This window comes from Rousettus aegyptiacus, unplaced genomic scaffold (assembly GCF_014176215.1).
Source record: "Rousettus aegyptiacus isolate mRouAeg1 unplaced genomic scaffold, mRouAeg1.p scaffold_m13_p_2, whole genome shotgun sequence".
Lineage (NCBI taxonomy): Eukaryota > Metazoa > Chordata > Mammalia > Chiroptera > Pteropodidae > Rousettus > Rousettus aegyptiacus.
Genome location: NW_023416295.1, coordinates 43,366,616 through 43,393,823, shown reverse-complemented (window position 1 = coordinate 43,393,823; position 27,208 = coordinate 43,366,616). Strand labels below are relative to the sequence as shown.

General features: G+C 40.6%; 1 long non-coding RNA gene across 9 annotated transcripts; it reads left to right on the top strand.

Annotated features, from left to right (window-relative positions):
- LOC118613682 lies at positions 1-25,820 on the top strand. Of its 9 annotated transcripts, XR_004955682.1 has the most exons (5): positions 15-158; positions 1,600-1,639; positions 1,948-2,172; positions 15,751-16,032; positions 22,192-25,820. It is a non-coding gene; the product is annotated as an uncharacterized LOC118613682 (long non-coding RNA). The 9 variants fall into 9 exon arrangements; XR_004955687.1 differs by lacking the exon at positions 22,192-25,820 and having other exon boundaries at positions 17-154; positions 1,951-2,172; positions 15,751-17,670; XR_004955685.1 differs by lacking the exon at positions 22,192-25,820 and having other exon boundaries at positions 17-154; positions 15,751-17,670.
- The last annotated feature ends 1,388 nt before the right edge of the window (positions 25,821-27,208 follow it).

Genomic DNA, 27,208 nt, shown 5'->3' with positions numbered 1-27,208 from the left:
AGTTCAGACACAGAAACTGCACTTCCCGGCATGCACCGGTTAAACCGCGCCGCCGCTGGGTACGTGTCCGCGCTGCATGCTGGGAGGCGTAGTCTCTGTGGGACCGACCCTCGGTGGTCTGAAAATGAGACTTTCGTGGATGTCTGTTTCCATTGTAGGTGAGGGTTGTTGGATGCTTGTTGCGTCACCTCGGTTCCTGGCGCGTGGAGAAAGGTTTACATTCTGTGTTTTTTAAGCCTTATGCACTGTGTGCAGCATACAAATGGTGTGGTTCAGCATACGAATGGTGTGTTCTCCGTTGTTTTAGTGAAAGCAACGAGAATGGAAAAGTCAGAATGTCCCATGGTTTCTCCCGGAATTAGTGTAGGTTCTGTTTCGGGCCTCCCTGAAGGCACACTTTAGAAGAACAGAATAATGCACCGACCTTGATCCTGGATATTGTTGTTTCCGAAGATTAACAACTGAAAAGAGTACTGTGAATATTTTCTAGTACTGGGGGAGGTTTGGTTTTAGTTCCAAGTGTTTCACGCCCTGACTTTTCCATAACAACGGATTAAACTTGGCCCTATAGCTCGCCTTGATCCTCCAGCTTTCACTACCAATTAGAAACAGTAGAGAAATCTATGATCTCGTCTTTTCCAAATGTTGGGATGGGGGCGGGGGTAGAACGACCAAAAGTGCTCCTTTTGCTATGCACTGTTTCTCTTATAACAAACTCTCTAGGTCTACTTAATTAGCCAGTCTGTGATGTGTGTGTGACAGAGAGGGAGAGAGATACCAAACCTGAACTTGTCAAACTTTAATAATATTTTGGGATATCACTGAGATGATAAAAATAGGATTTTCTGTCAGTTAAAATTTTCAGAATTGCCTATACTTTAATTCCCCCCGCCCCTGGGTCTTAGTTTGAAGATCTCTGTGAAGATTTGCTGGACTGTACAAGAAACCATTCTGGATTTTTTTGATTGTTCCTTTGTCATGTATTTGGAATACATGATCTAGATTCTGTGTTGCTACTTAGAGCTATTTTTGTATAAATTTTTGAAAATTTAATAGTGCCCATCATAGGGCAGTGAAAACCTAGAGACTTAATTATCTTATAAAATTATATTGGATTAATAAGAAACATAGTTTAGACTGATCTGGAGACTGTAGGATTTGGGGGAGATGAATACAGTTTTTCACTCAAGCATTAGAGAAATAGCCAAGATCTGAAAAGATAAAATTGGCTTGTCCCAGTGAGGTAGGGGTAAAAATGTAGTTTTCAAGAATGTAAAAGTAGCTATAATTTATGAATATTTGCTATATGCAGTACCTCTGCTGGAGGCCCGGCATGTGGGGGTTGTCTTTCATAGTCTTCCAAGCTTTTCATTAGCTTCTCAACAACCCAAGATAAGCATAGTTCAAGTAAACGCCTATCTTTGCTATATAATTAAAGACTTTAATACAGATCCCTTATCTGCCACTTTGATAGTATTGCTGCCAGTAAATCTTTTCTATATATAAATTTTGGAGCCAACATCAAGCACATTACGTGGCAATTAGACTATTCACATATGTTATCTCATGTTAATAATCACCCTGTATTTTGCATATTAGAGATGGAGAAAAGAAGTAGCTGAGCCATGATATCCAAAAGGTGAGTTCATTAGGAAATATTGACTGATGAATTAATTCAATCTGTGTAACACTTGAGAGGATACTAGTGTTTTGCTTTTTTGGTTGTTATTTTCCCATTAAACAAACCAATCAACTTGATTTGGGCAGTAGTATTTGAACTTCCTGGCCCAAGTTACAGCTGTGAGCAGATGTTAGGAAGTGACTAGTGGGAGGTGATATAGTTCCTAGTCACCTGTTATTGAAAAAAAGAGACTTTAATAAATCCTCTGAATGCTAAATATTAGGTGACTGACTTCGTGTATTTATACATTCTTCTCCCTTGCTGAGGAGTTTGCCGAAGCTGTGTTCTTTAGGATGGAACTGAACAAGGAACCTTCCGCTGAAATACCAAGAAAGAGACAAACTGCACCTATTTCAAAGGGATTGAATGGAGCTCTAAGCCACTCAAGATCCCCAGAGAAAGCAGCTAAGGAAGACTACTATCACCGTACTCTGAGGCTCCTTCCAACCCTGTCTCTGTCTGCAGCCCTTTTTGATTTTCATCATAAAGAGGTACATGGTTTAAGGGATGCTGGCTAGTGCTGCTCAGTAATTAGGAAATAGGTGTCTTTTTTTATGCCTGCCTAATTGACATTTACCTCTTAGAAATATAATTATCCAAAAGGCTCAATATTTTAAAATCCTTATGTATTTTAAATCCATATGTGTCGGATAAGTTGCTGTTAAATCAAGGTAAGATGACAGAACGTGGAATTGGGAGATTGCCTTTTATGTCTTTAGTCTGTCTCTTTGTTTCTCAGAATTGTATTTGCATCATGAAAGTATCTACCTTCAAATGGCTTCTTGAAAATGTATGAAAAATAGGACTATCTGCTCTTCCTCAAAGGCATGAGTTGAGGTTCCTCTCTTTATGTCAGTATTTATCTGTGAAGATGGCTCTGAGGGGAGCAGGAAGGAGGCCGATCTGTGTCTCCTTCTATTTTATGTGCTGCTGCTCCCTAGGCCTGGCTCGAAAAAGCAGGACATTCGGCTTAGACAGATGGAGGGCAGGGTCATTTTCAAAATGAAATGAGTGCACAAATCACACTGTGAAATTGGCATGACCATCGCTGCTGCTGTGATAGGCTGACTTTTATTTAGTCTCTTTTAGGCATTTGGGGAATAGATTTTTTTTGGGGGGAGTGGGCTGGAGAGATGGTGAAAGAGGGCCGTTTAATTAATGATAGAAATTCTGGAAAGCAATAAATGGCGTAGAATATTACAAAATGTCATAAGGATCATTTTGTTTCCAACAGAATCTTGAAAAGCTAGAGCTTATATCAAAAAGTAAGTGTATCGTACCATTCCTAGAAATAAGGAATCATTTAGTGGTTGCCAGAAAATGATATAGTGCCTTATTGAAAGGAATTAGGCTTTGGGAAAATGGTGTTGAACTCAGGTGGATTTTGCTGTGTAAGTGGAGGCACGTTTACCATGTAGAAGAATTCCATTCAAGCAAAATGTATAAAACTAGGAATTTGATGTTTGGTTCTTAACATGCTCATGTTTCTGCCTGCCCAAAATGTGAGATGGTCAAATCTCATGTGTAGTTGTCGTTCTCTTTTAAAACTAATTGGAAATTACTGTTTCTTATTTTTCTTGTAAAAATAACCACATATTTTTGGTAAACATTGTCTAAGTATTTCAACCACAGCTGTGGTAAAACATCTTACTTGTCCCTGTGTGTCCATTGATGATGATAGAACTGACCCTCTTTCCACTACCTCTCACCTTCCCCCCTCCAACTTCCTCCCTTCCCCCGGAAAAAGGGGAGAAAAGAATAAATTAGTGCCAAATTTGTAATGTGGTTCATTGATAGGAGTATCTGTTTAGTTTTTTGACTTTTCGAGAAGACTGTATACCGAATCAACATTTAAGAATATTTATGCTTAGATGGTAAGAAATTTAACTTCATTGAGAGCTTGATCTTTTTTCTCTGGTAGTTACAGCTCTATTAATATTTTATATAGGAATATATTTCCTTCTTGATTTTTCCTGCTTTTGATGAAATATTTTCTATTTCAAGGTTTATGGTGTTATTATTCAAACTAATTTATTAGGCAGAACACAACATTCTGGTTTATAAAAAGGAATTAGCAGAGAAGACACAGTTGTGGGTGTTGCCATTGAAAAATTTATTGCCCACAGTGTGTGGTGTTGAGTACACTGATAGAGTTGTTGCCCAAATCTCCTCATTGGAATGTTTTTCACTGCTCTCATTTCCACAAGGTAAAAAATGATTTAAAGTATCACTTCTTTCTTTCTAGAGTGGTACCTTTCATAGTCAGATTATCCTGTGTATGCTTGTTTTTGTTTATTATTTCATGAAAATAATAAATTGGATGGGAAAGGTCTTTGAAGTCTGTGGTCAGAAAATGATATTCCTGAAAGAATCATCAGTCTCTGAACATATTTTCTGGCTTGCAAAGCCTCCAAACTGTTTTTCCATCAGAGAGTGACTCATGAAGTCTTTGATGATAGGCCATTCAACTGTCTGAAAAGTACTATACTGTTTTTTAAGGCTTTCTTATAACTGTGGAGAGTTATGGAACATACTCTCAGGGCCTGAGCTGATGAGCTGAGGGACCAACTCAGAAACCAGGCCTGTCTTTCAAACTTCCTGCTCCCACATTCTCCACATCCAGTGAATCAAGTTCTGACAATTCTGCCGCTGAAAGATTTCAACTCCGTATGTTTCTCTCCAATTTCTACCACTATACTCTGGTTTCTGCCATCACCATCTTTCTCCCGGATCTGCATCAGTATTTTTAAATGGCTTCCCCTCATCTCTTCCTGGGACACTTCCAGAGACTTCAAGGTACTTTATCTCCTCTTTTGTTTTACTCAGGGGACTTCATTAAGCCTTTAAATGCACTTCACCATTTCTCCCAGGAGGTCACAAGATCCTTGTACAAAATAGAACTTCCAGTGTATTCTCTTTCTAAGTCAGAGTTTCTGTCTCAGATATGTAGGATGTCATTCGCCCTAATGACTCTTGCTACCCAAATGTATGGGAATGTCTTGAAACTGAACCATAAATGGTATTAGAATTTGAGGTTGATACAGAAACTTCATTTGATTTAGTCACTTTCTCCTAGTGAGAATCTAATAACATTTTTATTATTTTCTTATTTTACTTTTTAAGTGAGGCAGCTCTTGGTTGACCTCACAGATTGTAGGGACCTTGTCAGTTTACAATCCCTTATTTTTTTTTTTATTTGTTTTTTTTTTTTTTTTTTTTTTACACCTACAGCACCTGGTCTTCATAGGTGGTATCCCATCCAAGTACTAACCAGGCCTTACCTAATAACATTTTTAAATAAGCATATCAGTAGTTTTCTTCTGGATTGCTATGGAGGGTTTCTTTGCCTTTTCTGTTTCTTTTACCTTTAGAGATGGATTTGTCCTTCTCTGACCTTAGTAAATGTAACTTTGCAGACCTTGCATTTTATCTGTAAAGGACCTAGAAACACAAACAAAAAAACAAATAAAAAAATGGTCAGGACATGAAAGTGTCCTGTGGCATAATGTATTTGAGAGTAGCTAGATGAGTAAAAATTTTCTCGGAAGTCAAATACATCCGTCATCACCAAAATGTAGCCATGGAAGAGGTTCTTAACCTCCCTGAATTGCAGTTGCCTTATTAGTAAAACAGGAACCACACTAATTCTTTGTCCAAGACAATACAAAGCATCTGGTCTATAGTAGGTACTTAATAGATTTTAAGTATTAGTATTACATAAATGGAGCTATTGAGATTCCTTGGGAGAAAATTACTGAGTTAAACATTTGCCATCCAGGTGTAGATATTCTTTAACACTTCGGATATTGTATTCCTGAGTACCTGGTAAACTCCAGAATGTGCAGGGGCAATTATCTGGCATAAATTAGTGTCTTCATTAAACCTTCTTTTCCAAGAAACAAAAGCACCAACTCAAATATTGTATTTTGTTTATTCAGAAATTATTGGGTGCTTACTCTTCTCAAAGCACTGTGCATTGTGGAGAATCCAGAACCTTCAAGAAACTTACAGTCCAGGGGAGATATTACAAATACATTTAAAAAAAATCATAACCCAGATAATATGTGCAGTGCCTTGTGACATAGAGGTTCAGAGTTTAAATGCCCTCATCTGGCTAGAGCAGTGGTTTGCAACCCTATCAGATATCTTGCTCCTGCTGTTCATAACAAATATTTTGTAAGGCCCTCTTTACTATTTTGAAATAGTAAATGTTTGTTTTAAAAAGCATTTTCTCAATTCATGGCCAGGTTATGTTAACATATATTTTAAAAAATTTTGTTCTGCACTTAAAATTTTAATTTATCTAGAGTTAATTTTTGAATATGATGTAAGGTAGAGATTCAGTTGAATTTTTTTTCCAAATGGATAACCATTTTTCCTCAGCTCCATTTGTTAAACAATCTCTCAGTCCACCTTGATTGACATGCCTCCTCTGCAATATGCGGAGTTCCATATATGCACAAGGCTATTTCTGGGCTCTCCATTCTAATCCATTGCAGTTTATAAAGTTTTGGACCAATGCAGCATTATCTTAATTTCCATAGCTCTATTATAAATCTAAATGTAGTAGGGCAAGTATCCCATCTGTACTTTCCTTTTGCAGATGTGAAGTGTCATAGTTATTTTCGGCCCTTTATGTTCCCATTCATACCTAATTTTTAAAAATCAACCTAATGCCTCTATTGTAATATAAAGAAGAAATAAAAGGAAAATGCTTTATAGTAAAATGGTATGTAGTTACTATGTGTGTGTGCTAGGTCATGACAACACCAGAAAAACATCCCCACAAATATTCAAAATGCTCCCTTAGAGTAGTGCAGCCCCCACTGAGAGCCGACAGGATAGAGAAGTGGGGTTATACCATAGAGGAGCCTTAACAGATGGGTAGGATTTAAGCCAGCAGATCTGAGAGAGAGCAAGGTAGAATTTCAGTACAAACGTTAAAAAAAAGCACAAGGTATGTTTATAGAAAGTTCATTCTGACAAAGTTGGAAGTAAGTGGGAAAGATTTTTTTGAATGTTTGTTTGAGGGGTGGGGTGCTGGCACAGGCCAAGGTTAGTTAATACTGAGATCACGGCCCCCGGGTGGTATAGTCCAACACACAGCCGACCCATCTACTTTCCTTTGTCATATCATTTAGAGATTAAATTAAGTGCTGAGAACATAAACCAATAAACCAAAGCAATAAATCTAGCTTTGATAAAAATGAAACAGGTTCCCACATTTCACTTTATTAAGTACATTTACTTTGTATTTTATTAAGCACATTTGTAATAACCTTTTTTTCATTGAAAAAATTTTCCTGTTTCACTTTGTTTCTATGGATGGCTCAGATCTTTTAGAAAATAAAATTTGTACATTTTAAGAATATTATTGTTATTGCCTGATAAAGCCAGGTAGTAGGAGAGTGGGGAAAGGGCCCCAACTTGATTATATGGTGACTAAGCTGGCCTGGCGAGAATTTCAGTCTTTGTTAGGTAGGGGTCCCCAGGCTGCATTTCATCCTGTTAACCCTGTAGAGAGTTGAGGGGGAAGCTATTCATTTGCCTTTTTAGTAATTAATACCTCTATAAATTTAAAGATAAGAATAGCTATTTTTTTTCTTCTTAGAAAATCAGTAAGACAGTAGTGTTAGGAACTCCTTAAGGTCTCATAGCTAGTGTTGATTTTGAAAGAGTATATTTATAATATGTCTTTCATAGTCTGAAAAATGATCTGATACAAGTTTGTGAAGGGTCTTGAGCCTGATTCTAAATACAGTACCTCTGAAAATGTACAGTATTATTTAACCCAGACATTCACTGTATCCAAATCATGCTCTTTTATGACATTTAAAATGTATTTTACTGCTAACATCTTTCACTACTCTCTACTCTAGGTTTGCCAGCTTTTGCAAATAAAACTACAGAACATCTAAAAAGAAGTATATTTGGGACATATAGTTAACAGTTTTTGTTTATCTGAAATTCAAATTTAACTGGGCATTCCACCTCAATATTTAATACCCAGATATTTTCATTTCCCAGTGACTTTTTCACTTCTTGTACATATCACTTCCTATTGAATAATCCCTCTGTAGATCTCATAGGTATACAAGTATGGAATATACTCATTTCCTTACTCTCTCCCAAATGCCAGTTCCACCAGGTACTGAGTAGAAGTAACATTGGGGAAGTGTGTGTGTGCGTGTGTGTGTGAATAACTGTGTTAGAGAAACAGTAAAAACATATCCCAGGTGCAACGTGTAGCTGTGCGTGAAAAAGAACTTCAGTTCATTTGGGTACCTGTATATACAACTTATTTTGATATATTGAACTAATTAAAATGACCTTCATTCATTAATAATGATCTTCATTATTTTTAAAACTATAACTAATTTCTTAAAATGAATTAAATTTAGCTCCATTTAATATGAGGCTGGTGTCCATGTTAAAATAAAAAACTTTTATACTGAAAAGACTAGCTGTTCCTGTTCTGAAAAGTCCATCTGTCGTATCATGCACTGGAAATTTCTCACTCCTTTTCTCTTTGAGCTGTAGATTTTCTGCTCTCTTGCTGGGCCATCCCTAACCATTACCTCTTCTCATTTCCCCTAGCTTATTCCTTTTCTCAGGTCCCCTCTTCCTCCAGTACTGCTCCTGGAATCTCAAAATTTCTCACTTTATAAAACTTCTTGTCACATCCAGCCCATCGTCCTAAGAACCATCTTGCTACAGCTGAAGTAGCTTATCAAAATGTTTTAGTAAACAAGAGTCAAGTCTCCACCAGGTGAATTCTGCTACAAGCTCCTAAAATGTTTTCTTCCCTTCTGCTGTTACTAAAGGGGAGAGAGATGGGGGTCAAAAGTACCAGTTGAACCAGGAGGATGAAGAATGGAGGGACCTTCTATGGTCCTTTGGATTAATTTTGAGCTACTGTAGAAAGAGGAGTGAAAATCAGAAGTTGATGGAGCTGCCTAAGAGAGATTTCACTGGGCCTAGATGGAAATTCCCGAGCCAGGTGACAAGGGAAAGCTCTGAGGGGAAGGAGGAAGCTTTTCCTTACATTCGCCAGCTTCCTTCTGGTATCTGGGGCACAAGAAATCTTGCTGGCACTTGGGGCAGGTAATGGCATTCTTCTGAAGGGCAGTATCCCCTTCTGGGTTGTAGGCAGCTGGAGGAGGAACCACTACTAAAGAAGGATAGGGTACTGCTGTTAACAGGCCGGTCCTCAGACCCCTATGAAGCTGCCTTTTGGGTCCCCCAGGAATAGCTAGGGGACGTTATGACAAGTGACAAAAAGAGGTGAAGGGAAAAATCACACCTAGTCGTTGGGTCTATGGAGGAGGCTTTAATTAACTAGACCTCAAAAGATTTCTCAGTAGGCAGCCTCGCTGTGACAAGTAACATCTGTCATATAAGAGAAGTTCATCTATATATGATTTTTAAGTATTGTTATTTCTAGTTAATAGAGTGCAAAGACAGTGACTTCCTGCCAAGGAAATAATTACATTGCATCTAGTAGATAATGATAGATTCTCTACCTCTGTTTTTAACAGATAGGTTAGTAATGTTGGTGGCTTACAAATGAAAACACATGGAAGAGTATGAGAATCAGACTAGCCCACTGAGATGGTGACCATGACCCTGTTAGTTCATTCTACCTTTATGGAATGTAGGGCTGCAAACTTTTTGTGGCTCACAGAGAAATGGCATTAAAAACTCACCTCCCAAATAAGAAAAACAAACAAACAAAACTTCCACCAGTATAGAAAAAGAAAAATGGTAACCAAGATGTACCTCTGAGGTTTGTAGAAGCAGAGAGTCTATCTTATCTCTCCTGGGAGCCACATTCATTATAGCTCGTCAGGGTGACTAACCCTTTCACTTAGAACCTTAGGGAGGTGTGTGGAAGAAAAGCTGTCAGCTCCGGGTGGCCATATGAGAAGCAGATTCGTTTGGTGGATGGACAGTTTTAAAACCTGCCACATATGTTAGTTATTTTTATACCAATTAAATTGTTGAGAGATCTGTGAGATGAATGCGCAATAAAACCTTTCACAATAAACCATGTGGAAAATCATCTAATCCTACCCCTGGAGGTCAAAAGCCACAGTAACTGGTTGCTTTATTCCATGAAAAATTAAGAACAATTTAGACTCTTTAGATAGCTTGCTATTCCTTTTTTGCTTTATAGCTGGGTGCTCCAGATTTGGAATGGAAGGTAGATTGTGTGAAATGGCAGTAGTGGGGCTAGGGGAGGGTGGGGAGGCCTCCCATGCCAAGTTGAATCTAGGGAGTGCTTTGCTGTTGACTTCCAAAACAATATTTTTATGCCACCCTTTTGCCATTCTCAGGAAGTAGACATTCTTCCCAAGGGATATAGATTTTTTAAAAAAGGAAAATATGGCAAGGACAGTGTTTTATCTGTCTGATTCTAAACACCTTCACAGTATGGTTCATTTCATTGAAGGATGGTGTCTGATCAGACAATGTGCAGATAAAACTGAATGATGTATCAAATTTTGTTTTTTTGGAGAAACCAAACATGTGATCCCAGGGACCTGAACTGTACCATTCTCAGAATGGACCTCCAAGATCTTGGTAGTGGCCTGTTTGCAGGGCTGGATATTAGGGAGCATTTGATATAAAACTGAGGTTCAGAGAGATTTGTGGAGTGTGTGTGTGTGTGTGACTTTTTCATTCAAAAAACCAGGACAATAACCAGGATCACTTGAATTGAAACCCCAGGTCTTCCTCCACAGTGATTTGGGGCCAGCCATTTACCTGCTCTGGACCTTTTGCTTCTCCTGTAAAATCAGGACAATGAGTGATTTAATATGGTTTCCGTCTCGGTCCTAACATTCCTGTGTTCTTTACACTGTACTGTGTCTTCGATTTCATTCATTCATTCAATTCATACTAAGGAGTAGTTGTTTGGAAGCAGCTGCCTTGTAGGGATCATATTTCTCAGCCCGCTCCCCCCGGTCCTCTCACCCCTTTTATCTAACTGGGTACAGTTCTTATCAATAGAATATGATTGAAAGAGGTGCATGTCACTTCTAGGCAGAAGTGATTAGGCAGTAGGTTAGTCATTTCTTTCTTTCCCATCTGCTAACTGGAATAGGACTCTAAAGCCCTAGGACCTGTTAGAACCATCAGATGGAAGGAACCTGGGTCCCTGAATCACCTTGTAGAACAACTGCACTGGAATATTACATGTACAAGAAATAAACTTCTGGCACATAGACGAGAAAAAAAATTTTGTTGTTTTTGTTGTTGAAACAGTTAACATTACCCTGAGTAATGCAGTCAGGCAACAGGCATTTAAATACTTAACTATATGTGTGGTATTAGATTGAGTAGTAGCGATTCATCATGAATAACACACAGTTCCTGCCCTCGAAGAGTTCAAGCTAGTAGGAGAAGACATATAGATATATCAATAGTTGCAGTACAGTGTGTTAAGTACCAAGTAAACATGGGATGTCATGAGAGAACATAGCCTTGGGCATTTCAGAAAACACTCCCAGCAGACATAGCATTTAAGTCAAGATCTGAAGCAAAGCGTATTAGATGGTAGGATGGTCTTATGAACTGAATGTTTGTATCCCCCCCCAAAATTCATAAGTTGAAGCCTTAACCCACATGTGATGGTATTTGGAGATGGGGCCTTTGGAAGGTAGTTCGAAGAGGTCATTAAGGTGGGGTCCTCATGAAGAGATGTGTCCTTATAAAATGAGAAAGAATTTCTTTCCACTTTGTGAGGACAGTGAGAAGGCAGCCATCTACAAGCCAAGAAGAGAGTCCTCATCAGACCTTGACATGATGGCACCCAGATCTGGAGACTTCCAGCCTCTAGAACTATGAGAAATAAATTTCTGTTGTTTGAGCTACCCAGTCTGTGGTACTTTATTATGACAGCTCTTGATGACTGAGACACATGAGTATTTCTTTCCAAAATACCAGCCTTTGCAGAGGACCAGAAATCAGAACATGACCTATTCAAGGAGTTTGGTGACTGCCAATGAGGATGGAGAATTAGGGGGAGGTTGGATCTGCAAGAAGAGCCCAAGATTATCCTAAGGCCTTTGAATAAGGTTTCTGGGAAGATGGCGTGTGTCAGGCACATGCCTTAGGATAATGGAATGAGCAGAGTGGGAGCTGGGAGGCGTGGTCTACAGGTTAAGCAGACTGAGAGAATGAATTGGCCTAGAGATGGGACTTGTGGTATCCATAGCTTCTTTAGTGAAGAAGCTATCCAAATGATGTCAGCTTGCAATCAGTTGGATTTGACATGATTTAGCAGCAAAGAGAAAAGATAAGCAGCTCCAGAAAATACAGTTCACTTACCAATAACATTAAGCAGACATGGGCTTCAACTCTCAAAGTCATGGAAATGGAATATCGTATGGCCCTTAAGGTTGACGGTGAAAGCAAGTGCCTCAGGGCTCCAGCAGGGCTAATGGATTCATCACTCCAGAGAGAAAAGTCATTATTTGCATCATGATTTCTGACTTGGCAAATAACCAGAGGGAATAAATCAGAAATCTCCCAACCCATTTTCCGATGAGCATCATCTGGTGGACTTTTTTTTATTATCCTTATTCTAGGCTTTTCCTCGCCCTCAAATCTTCACAAAAGAGGGAAGAAAAACAACAGAGCCTCCTTTCTCTCAAGCCTTGTCTAATCCTTTCATAATTCAAGATCACAGAGCTGCTGTAAAAACCCAGCCTCACTGCTGTGCTTATTCCCTGTGTACTTGCCAGAGCAGGCAGTTCCATTTACCAGCATTCCAGCAAGCGTGTGGTGATAAATAAAGCTGCCACCCTCTGCTTGCCCAGTGTTTAAAATGACACATTGGACAAGTGGGTCTCTATTGCCTCTACTTTTCTGCAGAAAAAGGCTAAAAATGGTCTGCAAATGCAGTAAATCTTAATTTCTAATATAAACTCCAAACAGAAAAAAAAATGTAGGCCAGTTTAGACTGGAGTGCATTTAATGGTCAGATGGTGAGAGTTCAAATACTAAAGAGAGAAAGCAGTCTGAAACCCTGTAGCTGCCTGGATGTGTGGGCTTTTTCTTTTTTTCTGCTTGAAGCAAGCTTGCTTTCTCATGCAACTTTATTGGAAACTAAAAACACAAATTCAGATAGAACAAAATCAACATGAAAAAAGCTCAAGTTTCTAACTGCAGAGTCCCAGAATTTAAAAATGACCTCTTTTGATTGTTCATACTAACAATAGTTAGCTTTTATTGTAGTTACTGTGTGACAAGTCCATGCAAATTTCTTTCCTACATGTCGCTGAACTTCTGAGTCTGAATTTTCTTTTCCAATCTTCCAGTCTGGAATCACAGACAGTCTTTTCCATTTACAACCAGTAACAGGAAAATTGACTTTGAGTTACCTATTGAGTACTGAAGCCTGGATAGATGATCTCTAAGATAAATGAGTCAACATGAAACCATCTTGTTGATCTACAATAATAGGTTCCTTGGCCTGGCAGTTAAAGTCCTCTTCCGTCTTGCTCAAACCTACTTAGGAATCTTATTTCCAGCCCCTCTGCTCCATCCTCTCTGTGTTCCAATCTCATTACACATTGTTCTCTTTCCCCATGCTTTCCCACTTCTGTACATTTGGTCTAGGTTAGTCTTCTACTCGGATTGCCTTTTTCCCCTTCCTCATCTTATATTCTCTACTTAATCATCAAGTCCAACTCAAATTTGATATGCGCCATAAAGCCGCCTCTGACCTTCCTCTCTAAGTTGAAAGTTACCTTTATTCTTCTGACCATCTGATCCTCTTTATTAAGTTCAGAAATTGTCTTTGCAAGGATGTTCATAGAAGCATGGTTATAGTAGCAAAAAAGTGGGAAGCAGTATATGTAACCATTGGGAGGGTGTCAGTTAAATAATTGTATTCTCGTATATTGCAGAGAACAATACAGCTAATGACTATGAAGATATAGAGCTATATATTTTCTGATTTAGAAAGTTGCCCACTATAGATTGATGTTAAAAAACAGGTATGAACCTATACTTAAATATAAAAGTAATTTAAATATCACATGCTTCAATCTTCAATGGCTTGTCTTTCTCCTCCCTTTCTACCTCTTCAAGCCAGACCCTATGCCCTGACCTTATAAGTGATCCGAGGTGGCTTTTGAAACCCCCAAATGGTGTGGAGGGAGGTTCATGTATGCCCACAGCTGCAGTCACTGTGCCACATTTGCTCTTGGAGGTGCTCTAAGAAGTTTCATTGTTCTACCTTCTGATGGAGTCCATCGTGAGGAGGGACGTTGATTCATCCAAAGCCATCAGTCTATGAGCTGGCACTGAGTCTCACTGGGTGCCCCAAGTCTTCCTGACCCTTTTTCTTCCTTCATTCACCATATGTGATGGGTCTTCCACACACCAGCCCTTCAGATCCCTGTCCTGAAAAGACTTTCAGACTGTCCAGGCTCTCATTCCAAGTCCTGCTTGGAAATTTCTTTGTAGCTATAGGATATTAGTACTGTGCCAACTGCCGTAGGTTAGGCAGTGTGGACAGAGTGCCACGTGAGAAGATCTTGGTTCATTTCCTAGCTCTGTCACTTACTAGCTTACCTAGGCAAGTCATTTTCCCTGAGGCTCAGTTTCTACATGTAAAATGAGAGTGACCAATATTACTTATCATATAGCTTTGTTGTGAAGGATAAAGGAGATGTGAATATCAGTGTTATTCATACATGATAAAAACATTATTAAACACATACTTAACCCTAACATTACTTCTCTAACCGCTGATGAGATCTCTGCCAGTTCAAATGACCTCTGAGAATTTTTAAGCTCTAGTTGTTAAAAAAAAAAAAAAAGGCTTAGGATGGGAATGACACCTACTTGACTTTGCAGGATTTAACCTTCACCTGATTCCCTGACCTCAGTAGCGACCTTGACTCAGGATATTTCTCACCATATTAGCAAATCCAGCAGGACTTGGTAGGAACTTTCAGCCCATCCTCAAGTTCTCATTTAGCCCCCGAGATGGAATCTGGAAACCCACTATCTCACATGTCAAACAAGAGCCCTTTGCTGAAATACAAAAATGTGGATTCCTAGGAAACCGAGGATTTGAGCAGACAAAACACACCCAGGAATGTTGAGGGACATTAAAGAAATGCCTCCATTTTCTCTTCTTTATTGCTGAGCCCTTCTTGAAAGAATTGTCTTTTCTGCTGCAGAGACTATGATCTCTTTTGGGTGTGTGGATTGTTGTGTGTTTCCCCTGTGGAATTGTTTCTTGTGTGGTGTCAGTTAAGTTATGAAGTGTTAACAGGCTCCTAGAAGAGCCAGCACATCAAGTAGAAAGTGTTAAGTTTTGATCCCTGGCTGTGGTTCATGTTTATTTAATTTCTGTCTTCTCTTCCCACTTCCCTACTCTCACTCGGGCCCCTCACTTCAGTTACTCTTTTTGTATATGTTTCAGGGCTGCAGACAACTACCATTTGCACCCTTTATAGCTTTGGAGGGAGCCTTTTCTTTCAATGCATGAAGAGGTTGAGTATTGATGGGAAAACCTACCATGTTCAAATATTTGGCACTCTTTTGATCTGGATGTGGACACAAACTGGGAGAATCATTACTGCTATGACTTAAAAAAACCCGTGTTTATGTTCTCATGTGCACAATTTTCATTTTAACCCAAATGTACTCCAGTGCTTCAGAAGCTTGCTCTGGATCAGATGAAGGATGATTTTCCTGCTGGTCATTATTTTGATAAACTCAAACCCTCAAATGGCAACTCTGTTGATGGATGATCATCCTCTCTCACATTTTCTTTCTTACCTTTGATTTAAAAATAACACATATCTATTGTAAAAAAAAAATTATAACATAGAGATACACAAAGTAGAACATAAAAGTCACACATTAACTTGTCATCCTGAGATAACTGCTGTTAACAATTCGTATATCTTTCACCTAAGATCAAATTGAATTAGGATGATCCCATTTATGGTCTTTTGCAAAGTACTTTTTTTTCATTTAATATGCTATAGCCATGTTACTATGCCTGGTCAATCATTCTCACTCTTCAACACAATTCTTCCCAGCCACAGATCACCGAGAGGTCCTGTGTGCACCAGCTCTTCTGTGCAGACCTCATCTGGCTCCTGGATTGAAAGCAATGGCCCGAATCCTGGGACTGAGTCTAGGCTCATTGGAGCCACTATCCCAGTTCTGAACATGACTACATACTCAACAGAAGGAATAATGTCAGTGTAAGAATGTGAAATACATACATGTCAGAGAACCCAAGAAAACTTTTTAGGACCCTAGCTTAGAAACTTAAGCATCAGATCTACTCACATCTTTCTTCAAGTGTCCACTGCTTGGTATGCTATTTTCTCTTATTTATTTAAACATTATTTTTAAAGTAATTTTAGCTTCACAAAACTGAGCAAATATGAGCAGAAAGTATAGAGTTCCCATATCCTACCCCCTCTCCACCCATCCTCCCCCACCATTAATGTCTCCCACCAGAATGGTATATTTGTTGTAGTCAGTGAACCATCATTGACATATTATTATCAACCAAAGCCAGTAGTTTACATTAGAATTCACACTTGGTGTTGTCCCTTCTTTGGGTTTTGACAAATGTGTAATGACATGCACCCGCCATTATAGTATCATAGAGAATAGTTTCACTGTCCTAAAAAGTGTCTGTATTTTGCCTGTTCATTTCTCCCTCCCCCTAAACCCCTGGCAACCACTGATCTTTTTGCTGTCTCCATAGTTTCGCCTTTTCTAGAATATCATGTAGTTAGAATCATACAATACGTATTCTTCTCATGTTGGCTTTTTTCACTTAGTAATATGCATTTAAGTTTCCTCCATGTCTTTTTATAGTTCGATAGCTTGTTTCTTTTTAGCACTGTTATCTGGATGTACCACAGTTTATTTATATATTCATCTCCTGAAGGACATCATGGTCACTTCAGAGTTTTGGCAAAATATGAGTAAAGCTCCCTTAAGCATCTTTGTGCAGACCTTTGTCTGCTCATAAGTTTTAAACTCTCTGACGTAAATACCAAGGAACATGATTAGTTTTGGAAGAAACTGCTAATCTGTCTTCCAAAGTATCTGTACCATTTTGCATTCCCACCAGCAATGTATGATAGTTCCTATTGCTCCACATTCTAAAAGTAGTGGTAAAAAATATAAAAGTAGCGGTAACCTTTCTCTCCCTCCTTCCATCTCTCTGTCTCTCTGTCCCTCTGTCTCTCCCCCCGCCCCATTAAAGATAAAAGCCTTTCCTACTTTGAATTACCTGAAAATGAGTGTGTGAATATGAATCTAAAGAGGCTGTCTCCTCTCTAAAGCAGATATGCACTAACTTCTGAGAGCCACACAGTTTTTCATTAGCTCCTCTGTTTCAGCAGTATGCCTGACACCCTGCAGGTGTTTAGTAAATATTTGCTGGTTGCATGGCTTTTGATGACCTGGCTGCATCTGCTTTTGAGTACCATAAGGGGTTTGTTTGGAGAGATTCAGACTAACACATAGGCATATGAACACCTATGCACATGCATATACACACAGAAAGCCTCAGGTACTCTTGTGCACTGGCTTGGGACCATGTTGCCTAGGCTTTTGAACCTCAGACTCAGAGCACCTCAAATGTTGGCCTTGGTTTATAAGTAATACTAAATGAGGAATATTTTGGGTGATATTTTGGTCAGTGATCAGGCCCAGTATTATCTTTGGGTTTTAGATAGTGAAAAAGTCACTATTCCTATTGCAGCAGCCCACATAAACAAGTCCCACACTTACATCTATAGACATTTACATCTAAGGAAGATAGGAGTGAAGGGTGATGACAGCTGTGTTCACCATTTGTCTCCTTTGGTTTCTTTTTCCCTCCCATTATTGTTCTTCCAGGAGGGTTCCTGGAAGCAAGGAGACCTAACATTTACTGAGTCCCCTGGAGGTGAACTTATTCCCCCATCTCTTGTAGCCCCACTATGCTGATTCTGTACTGTGTACCTGGCACATAGTAGGTGGCAACAATGTTTATTGAATGAATAATGTACCTTTGGTAGAATGTAGAAGTGTAGAGTTTGCTGGTAAAGAACCATAGAACATTAGGGGTTTATTGTTTCGAGGTACTATTGCAGTTGCTTTGCAATAGCAGAAATCACAACAGGTTTGCTCTCATGAGCTCAAGTCAATGGTCAAATGTGGAGCCAATACTCCCTAACCCCACCACCTCCTGCTTATTGTCAAAAACACACCACACGTTGTAGCAATCATATTGCCAAAGCTTTACAGCATCCATAAATTGAAAACTACTGCCTCTGACAAGTTATGGGCCTGTGTCAACACCAGATCATGTTGACTCTTCTGGAATGTGTTTGTGAATGCACCATGCCAGCCTTGGTAGCTGTTGACATCAGAGGTTGTAAGTTAATTAGATGTTGCCCCACAGCACTGTGGGTCTTGCTGTCTGGAGGGATTTTAATTTTTTTTAATTCCTCTTTGATTTGGTCCCAGGACAGGAGCTGTCTTGGCTACCATGTTTGGCAGACAAGAAAGCTACTTTAGAGGAGGGGTCCACATTGCTAAGCAAGTGACAATGTCTGTGAACCACTTCCCTTTCTTCTCTTTAGGCAGATTGCAATAGGATGGCTGGAGACAGTGGGAAATGATGGTGGCTGTGGATTGTGTTGTGAAGGAGAAACTGTGGACAACCTGCATGTTTTCATCAGGTTCTGTCTGACTTTGCCAGTGGAGCCATCTGGGCATGATGAAGCTGAGACCTATGGTGTGGCTCCATTCTAGTGCCAGCGCAAGCTGTGGGCTCCCTGTGCAACAGTGCATATGTATGCACATATGTGTGTACATGCGTGGAAGGCACATGTGTACACGTGAAATGGAGTTCCTGAGAGGGCACCAAAGCTCTTTGGGGGTCTTCTCAATGCCTTATTTTTCCTCTGTGCTTTAACATCATTGTCCCTCAGCTGACAGGAGCCAGGCAAAGCGACCAATAGAAGTAGGCATTCTGGGAAGAAGGAAAGAAAACCAGTGAGGTCAATGAGAGCCCCACAGAGCTGTTCACTGCCAACTAGCTTTCCCGCTGCTGTCAGTTCTCACTGAGTTCCATGTACAGAGTACTGAGCAAGATCCAGAAAGAGACAGACAGAAACCCCTCCCTGCTTCAGGTAGTTTATGTTCTAGTGGTGGATTAGATATACACATGCATATCCACCCAAAGCCACATATGTATATGCACAGAAACAAGGCCAACATAAAATAAATAATAGCAAGTGGGTGGTGACTGAGTGCTTCAGGAGTTCAGAAGAAGGCAAGAAACATGGCTGTGGGTTGAAGTGTTTAGAAAAGTTTTCCTAGGCAGGAGAAATTTGAGATTAAGATAAGTACAGCTCAGAGAAGATGTTCCAGGCCAAGGAACAGCAGAAACAGAGGCAAAGAAATGGGAATGAGGAGGTGTGTGCAGGTGATGGGGTGGAAAGATCGATGGTGTGGTCCTCAAGGGCCGAGAGTTTTGTCCATTGAAGTAAATTGAGGCTAGAAACTGGTAGAGCTTGCAGAGGGTTAGGGTGGGATTCAGGGTGGGATGAGTACCCCGGCAGGTTATATGCAGAGTGATTGAAGAGGGGGCTGCTTTTAAGCTGGTGTCCTAATTCAGAAATAAATGTGATAATCCAAGCATAAGATACTGAGGGCTCAACTATGTTAGAGCTCAGAAAGCGGAGTCCATGTGAGAGGCAGGGAGGGTTTAGGAAGCAGGCTCACCAATACAAGTTGCAGAAACCTTGGTAGGCCCTCTCATATGGACCCTTTCCTCTTTGAGACAGGAAGTTCCTGCTGGGGCAAACCCCTCCTTGTCTTGGTGCTGCCACTCTAGCCGTGGAGGTTTCACTGCCAATTTTTGTGTGACATTTTATGTTTTATCACCATCCCCAAGTAAACCCCATAGAAATGACTCCTGCTTTACTTTAATCTGATTTATGAACTCAGTCATTAATTTACCCATTCATTCATTCATTCTTCAACAGTTACTAAGCATGTGCTTTGTGCTTGGCCCTCTGTTAGGCCCTAGGGATTTGCTGATAAATCAAACCTCACACCTGCCCTCAAGGAGCTTACAATTTACACAGAGGTCGAAAAAAATAAACATTTGTGTAGGAAAAGGCTGTACAAGTGCAAAGGCATAGTGAGTGCACAAAGGAGAATGTCAGCTCCATTCTAAGGTGTGAGGCCAAGATCATCTTAAGAGAGGAAATGAAAACTGAGTTTTTACTTTAAAGGGGTTACCAAGTGGAAAAGAGAATCAAGGAGAGGATTTTCCAGCAGAGAGCAAAATGTGCAAAAACCTTGAGGGGGAAATAGCTGATGTGGGCTTTGGAACCGGGTTCTCAGAGCAGTTCCACCACTTGGTGTGGTCTGATGGGGTAAACGGGTTAGGAATATGAGAAGTGAGTGGATCACAGTGGCCTGATTCACTGTGTATGTGATTTAAAACAATATGGTTAGATTAAATCAAATAAGACTGTCGTGAGGCAGAATGCAAAAATATAAAACAAAAGACTTCAAAGAGACTTCAGTGTTTATGCAGACTATTTTACGGTATTCCTGTCTTTGTCAGTTCAGACTGCCATCACCAAATAGTATAGACTGGGTAACTTAAATAACGAATTTATTTCTCACAATTCTGGAGGCTAGAAGTCCAAGATCAAGGATGGATTTCTGATGAGGGCGCTCTTTCTGGCTTGCAGATGGCAGCCTTCTTACTGTGTCCCCACATGACACAGAAAAAGGTCTGGTCTCTTTTTCTCATTTATAAGGACACTAATCCTGTTGTATTAGAGTCCTTCCCTTATGTTCTCACTTAACCTCTTTTAGAGAAAGAGCCTCGAAATACAGTCACACAGGGGATTAGGATGTCAACATATGGATTTCGAGGGACACGATTCAGTCCATAGACTCTGTATCCAGGCAGTAGGGGAAGATAGTTCTTTTATCCACCTCTTCAGTGCAAACAACAGGCACTAATACTGCTCCACGAAACTTCATGTGAAAGTCATGAAGAAAGGAGAAACTTGCAAGAAGGCTGGAGAAGTAAGCCAAAGACTAATATTAAGGGGCCCCACGAGCATGCTAAGTCTTTCCAAATGCAGCAGAAACCCCTGAGAGGGAGAGACATGATCAGATTTGGGTTTCAAGAGATCCCTCTGCCTGCAGTGTGGGAGAGTATTGGAGGGAGCAGCCTGGAGGCAAGGAGATGGGTTAGGAGGCTCTGGGCCTGGGCAGGTGACAAGCCTGAGGCCTGAAGGGCTGTGTACAGATGAGAAATGTTCAGGAGATAAAGTGAAAGAAATTGGTGCTGATGTGACTTGGGGGAAAGAGGAGGGAAAATGGAGGCATCTGAGCGTGTCCTAGGTTTTTGGCTCAGATGAAAGCTATTCTCTATTCAGGGGTTCAAGGAAGTAAGAAACACCTAGAAGACTCCCCTCTCAAGGTCATTCTGACTTGCCAGCAATAATTGGGCTCTGCCCTGTCCTTGTCTTTCTTAACCCTTCCACCATTTTCTCACAGTAAAATCAATTATTGGCAAGTAATAGCATACATGGGAGTAAATAGAAAGGGTTCAAGGTTGTGAACACCTATTGCTTTTGGCCACTGGCCACTTGATTGTTATCTAACTCTCCTGGTGGAGTCTTGATGTCCCTTTGGGAACAAGCCCTCTCCTGTGCCCTATGAAGTCTAGGTGGGTTTGTCAATTAGTTTGAGCCCATCTGATTGGCTTTGTTTGGGTCACTTGATCCAAGCACAGTGAATCAGATTCATCAGGAATCTTGAACAGCTTGGTACTGGAACAAAAAATATTTTGAAGGGATTAACATGTGCTTGTGCCCTGTTACTTTAATCCCAAGACTTTCCTTTCCTGCCCCTTCTAAAGCTAATCTGTTTACCCTTTCTTTGATTTTGTGAGCTATCCTGTATCTTTTCAGCAAATTCTGTTTTTAAAATTTAACATACTTGGTATCTGTTGCTTACAACTAAGGAACCCTAACTGATACCCAGAGGCCCTATATCCCTCAACTGTCTCTGTTCAGCCTCTGTGGGCTACAGAAGGAGACCTAAGACCAGTCTCCTGTTGCCCTGTTATGGCCATCTCCTGCTCTACACAGGCCCTGTGTCCATCTGTGGCAAGGAGTTAGGTATGCACGCTACACATCTAAACCATTTTCCCACTAATGCAGTCTTAGCTGACAACTCTTATGGGAATTGCATCAGCTGTCTTGCTCAGCTGTCAGACTGTAAGGAGGAGAAAGTCATAAACCAGTAGACAGTGGAAGACCACCCACAGCTCTCTCCCAACAAGGGCATGGACAGGACAACAGAGGCTCTGACCACTAAAGAGAAAGTGAAAATGGAGAACCACAAAGAGAGGGAACGACAGATGGAGGTAGCTCCAGGTAAGCTTTGCCAGTGCAATATTAGCTGTCTCCACTTTTTTTTTTTTTAAGGTACTATTTTCCAGGTTCTGCTGCCAGAACTTTCTGAAATGCCAGGCTCGAGTGCCAGGGCAAGCTGGAAAGCCAGCCAGCCTGGGCTGCAAGTGCCAGAAGATCACAAACACAGCCTCTTACAGCAGCTCGTCTGATATCTCAGTGCGTTTTCATTTTTGCCAAATTGATGCAGCCATCGAAGTAGTCTTCCAGGCCTCATGGCCCAGGTGGCATGCCCAGAGAAGCCAAGAACCCTGAAACTGGCCTCTGGCAATGGTTTGGGGGCTCTAACGAATGGCCCTCCTTGTCACATTCAGGCAGTTCTGCGGCCAACTGGAAACTTCAGCTCTCAGTGTCTCCGGCAGCCAGGAGTGATTGCAGCACATCTGTTAGTCGTTGGATCAGGACTCACTTCTGTCTTTCCCTATAATCCTTTGAGTTTCCTTTAAACAAAGAGGCCTCCTACTTTCTTCCCCATCCCATCCCACCTCCACAAGTCAGCTGTCAAAGAGCATGACTACACAGATGTTTGTGTCTTTTATTTCTACACAGAAATACCAAAGGCAGCAGTAACAATAACATGAAAATTGTCCTGAGCAGGTGCCCCCACTCTCTATCCTTTATACATGTGTGGTCTAAAATATCAGATAACTGACAGCCTTAAGTGTGAATTTATCATTTATCGAGCACCTACGATATTCCAGACATTGTGCTAGGTGCCATCGGGAAAGCCCTCAAAGAATGTAGTTTCTTTCTAGCTGGGGACAAAGACAATGTCCTAAATAACTAATCTCAAGGTCTAAAACTGAGCTCAGGTTCAGCTTAAAACACAGAAGTTGTGGTGGGGAAGGGCTGATTCTAAATTCCCTGTGCTCTACAGTGACATGTTCTGTGCCATCAGGGTGTAGCTGTGCCACTCTTTGGCACTTACCTCCTTGATTGGTCAGCTCTCCTTGTAGGTTTGCGGGTACCTCTCTGTTTACAGTGGAGGTCAGGGAGAGACTCGCCTTTGGTCTCATGTCTCAAAAAGTGCATGGTGATTGATGGACTTGTTGGCTCAGGAAAGCTCAAGGGTTTTAAGAGATCACTTTAGGGCTCTTTATGGGTTTCAAAGCTCAAGGTATGGCTCAGTCAACTGTCGCATCATTTAACATGTGGGTGTACCCAACCCCTACTGTGTTAGCACTGCTTAAGCATGTCCGCACAAGACAAAAAACCAAAGAACAACGACTAGTGCTGTCTTGTGTTTATACCAAGAGAAACTCAACCTGCCCACAATTAGAGTACAGACAGTATATCTTCTTACTCATCGGCACATACACATTATAAGAGCATTATCAGAGGGGAGAGATTTTGATAAGCTAGGTTAGGGATCCCATTCTAAGAATGAAAGCAAAAATATAAAAGCTAATGTTAGTATTACTAGCTGTCATTGGGAGCTATTATGCTGTGTTTAGTTTAATTCTCACAACAATCCTATAAGGTAGGCATCATCCTTCCCATTGTGTTGATTGTGAAAGCGAGGCTCAGAAGTGAAGTAGCCTCGTCAGCTCTACGTGTACTGAGTGAGGGAGTTGGGATACGAAACTGCCATGAAGGGACTGGAGTGGAGCAGCAGTGTGGGGGTTCTTGGGCCTGAGAGCTTTGTTCAGCCAGTAATGTGGTCAGACTTCATTCCTTCACACCGATCATTTGGAATGAAGTTAATCTTTGTTCCAGCTGCCCAGAAGGTGTTTGCTAAGGTAATTAATAGGAATCTGATGTAAAGGCTTTACAATATCTGTAGTTTATATGCAGGTGTTTGAATAAATAGCCTATGACTCTTGCTTTTTCCTTAATTAAGGCAGGTTGGCCTGAACTTTATTGGAAAAAAATGTTTTTAGACTCAGTGAGAATCTTTGTATAGAATTATCCTGTAACTCAAGCTCATTTCAAATAAATTAGTGAGGTTTTAGAGTTGTGTGCTTAGGTCGTCAAAAAAAACAAACGAACCCAAACCTGCTTCTCCTCTCTTTCCAAGGCCCATTTGGTTGGGCTTTCTGGATGATGGGATGGAAGTCAGTGCTCGCAAAAGCTCCTACTTTACTGACTAGGGAGGGCGCCTTTTGAAAACCAAAAGGTGGGACCGATTAAGAAATAAGAGCAGGGCCCATGGATAGTTTATAGCTTGGTGATCATTTCAGGGCCATATCAAAGCATATAGTCTATCTCATTTATTTATTCCTTCATAATTCATTAATTATTTCATCAAAACCATTTAATAATAGTTTATGTTACAGCATATATTTTGTGGCTATACCAAAGTACAAAAGAGTATCTATAATATGAGCTCCCTATTGTGTTTTTGAAAAAGGATATACATATTCCATATATGCTTATATAGACATGGAAACAGGTCTGGAAGGATACATAAGAAACTGTCAACAGTGTTTCTCTCTGAGGAGGGAGTGAGATGGGTGGCAGTTTAGAAAGAAGACATATATTCATTTTATATCCTCTGTACTTTCCATGTTTAGTTAAATATCCTTAAATCTCTAGTGCCTGGTACCACTGCCTTTTAGTAAAATTGTCACTGGTTTGCATGATAAAATTCAGTGGAGCAGTTTTTAATGGTGTCCTACAAAGAGCGTGATGAAATCTGGGTCCTCTGTTAGAGGAACATTTTTGAGCATCAGTGCATTAGCTGGACCAGGCCGGTCGGATGTGTTTATGATATGTGAAAACAAAACAGAACAGAACAGAACAGGGACATAATGAGCAGGGAATAGCAGTTTGGTTTTCCTAATCAACGACAAGCAGCCTTTGAACAGACTGCTAGAGACCTCCTTTCATCATCCCTGGACAATCTTTGCCAGCCACCTTCCCAGCTAGACAGGTGGGAGTCCCTTTCCACTCTCTCCATGCTGTCCTTGTCCTGAAATGATAAAGGTCCCACATGACAGGGTGGGTCATGCCAGGTTTCCTCAAGCTCAGCGAGGACAGTCATTGTCAGAAGAGGTCCGAGAGACTGAATCCTCCCCATGGTCTTACTTCCAGAGGCCCTTTCACTTCTCCCCAAAAGTGAAATGTGCATTCAAATGAAGACTAGTACAAGGTTGGATAGGAGTTCAGCAACTTGAAGGCAAATGCCAAATCACAAGGACACAGCCGTGGAGAGCTACTGTTGGCTGAGGAAACGAGCAGAGGTGGCATGGGTGCTGAAGTGGGCCATTTGATTCAGACTGGACCAGCTATGGGACTTTGGGTAACTTATTTACTTAGCCTCCCTGAGTCTTAGTTTCTCTATAAATGGGAATTAAAATACCTGCCCTGTAAGATTATTTCGAAGATTTGAAGTAATAAATTAATCCATAGCGATATGAGTAATCATTTACTTATTCATTGAACATTATGTATTTATTATGCATTAAGCAGGGTGCTAGGCAATAAGAAAGGGTTCAGTTATTAATAAAACATGGCCTGTGTCTTGCAGGGATTCAATTGTAGAAGAGGAGATGAAAAATTTAACATGGTGATAAAGGCAATAAAATATGTACTAAGTTCACTGGTGCTACAAAAATAGGAGTGAAGTTCAGAATTCAAAAATTACTGTAACAGGAAATGTTTCGATAAGTAAGATAATTTCTTTATAAAGAATTGCTAATTACGCTTCATTGTTCATTCATTCATTCATTAAGCAACGTAGATGTTTCTAATGGGCTACAAATTAAGGTTGGGTCCCTGTCCCTTCTCTCTATTTCCACCGCTTCTGCCTTGGTTCAGGTTCGCATTGCTTGTAGCTGGTGACCTGCAGCAGCTTTCTCACTGGCCTTTTTACCTTCAGATTTTCTCACCACTTGTTTGTCAATTGCTTTTTGGTGCTTTTTGGTAACAGCCTCTCACATCTACATAGCGTTTCATCATTCACAAACTCTTCACAAATGTCATCTAAATTGATCTTCACTACAGCCTACTGAGGTGTGGGAAAGACAGAAGTGATTATCTTTATTTTAAAGGAAAGCTAGGGCCTTAGAGATCAAGTGACTTGTTCAAGGTCAAATTCAAACTCAAACTCACTCCTTTTGGGTCCAATCCCAGTACTTTCCTTTCTGTGTCTCTCAAACGAGGGCACTGGATTCTTAAATAATATTATGCTGTCTTGTTCCTCAACATAGTTGATAGCTTTGCTTGTTTTAAGAGCTCAGGAGAAGCATCTGCGACACTCTCAGTCACTCTTGCCAAACCTGAGATTAATTAGGCAGTGCAACTAAAATTCTCACTGCAGAGGCCTCCTGGGTCAAGCTCCTGTCGTTGGCATGGGTCAGGGAGTAGGGGATGAGGGAGGGATTTTCACAGCTAGCAAGAGGTTCTGGGCGAAACACCTGGCAGACAGTTATTCCTTGCTCACTCTTTGAGAGGGCATCCTATGAGGGGCCTCTCTGGTGTTTAGGAACAGAAGAGTGTGCCAGGAACTGCTCTGGTTTATGAAGGGTACTGAGCAGTGTCCCAATTCCTTCTTGTTCTGGTATTAGAATAATTGTCTTTGGAGTAGCACTTGCTTCTGTTTCATTAATTTTGTTTATTCCTTTATATGTTCATTCATTTATCCATTTGTTGAACATATATGAAGCACCATACATATAGGCATTGAGGATGCACATAAGAATAAGACATGGTCCTTGCTTCTTTCTTTTTCTCTTTAGAATTGTATTGGCTATATCAGTCCTGTGCCTCTTTCACCGAGCCACCACCAATGCCCTAAAGAAATATCATGATCATAGCCCTCCTGCCAAGGTGGCCAAATATGTGACCTTTTCCTGCAGCCCAGGCTGACTAGTCCTGGGCTGGGCACCTCACCCAGAATAGCCATCCAATTGGTTGATCCATAATGTGGCCTGGTGGTACAATACAGGCTGTGTCAATCTGATTCATGCTCCTGGACATTTGAATTGGGAAATTTGGAGAGATCGAGGCAATCCAGTTATATAAGCTGTAAGGTCGACCTGAGGTTGATTTGGAACCATGACTGGCTGAAACCATGAGTAAGTTGAAATGA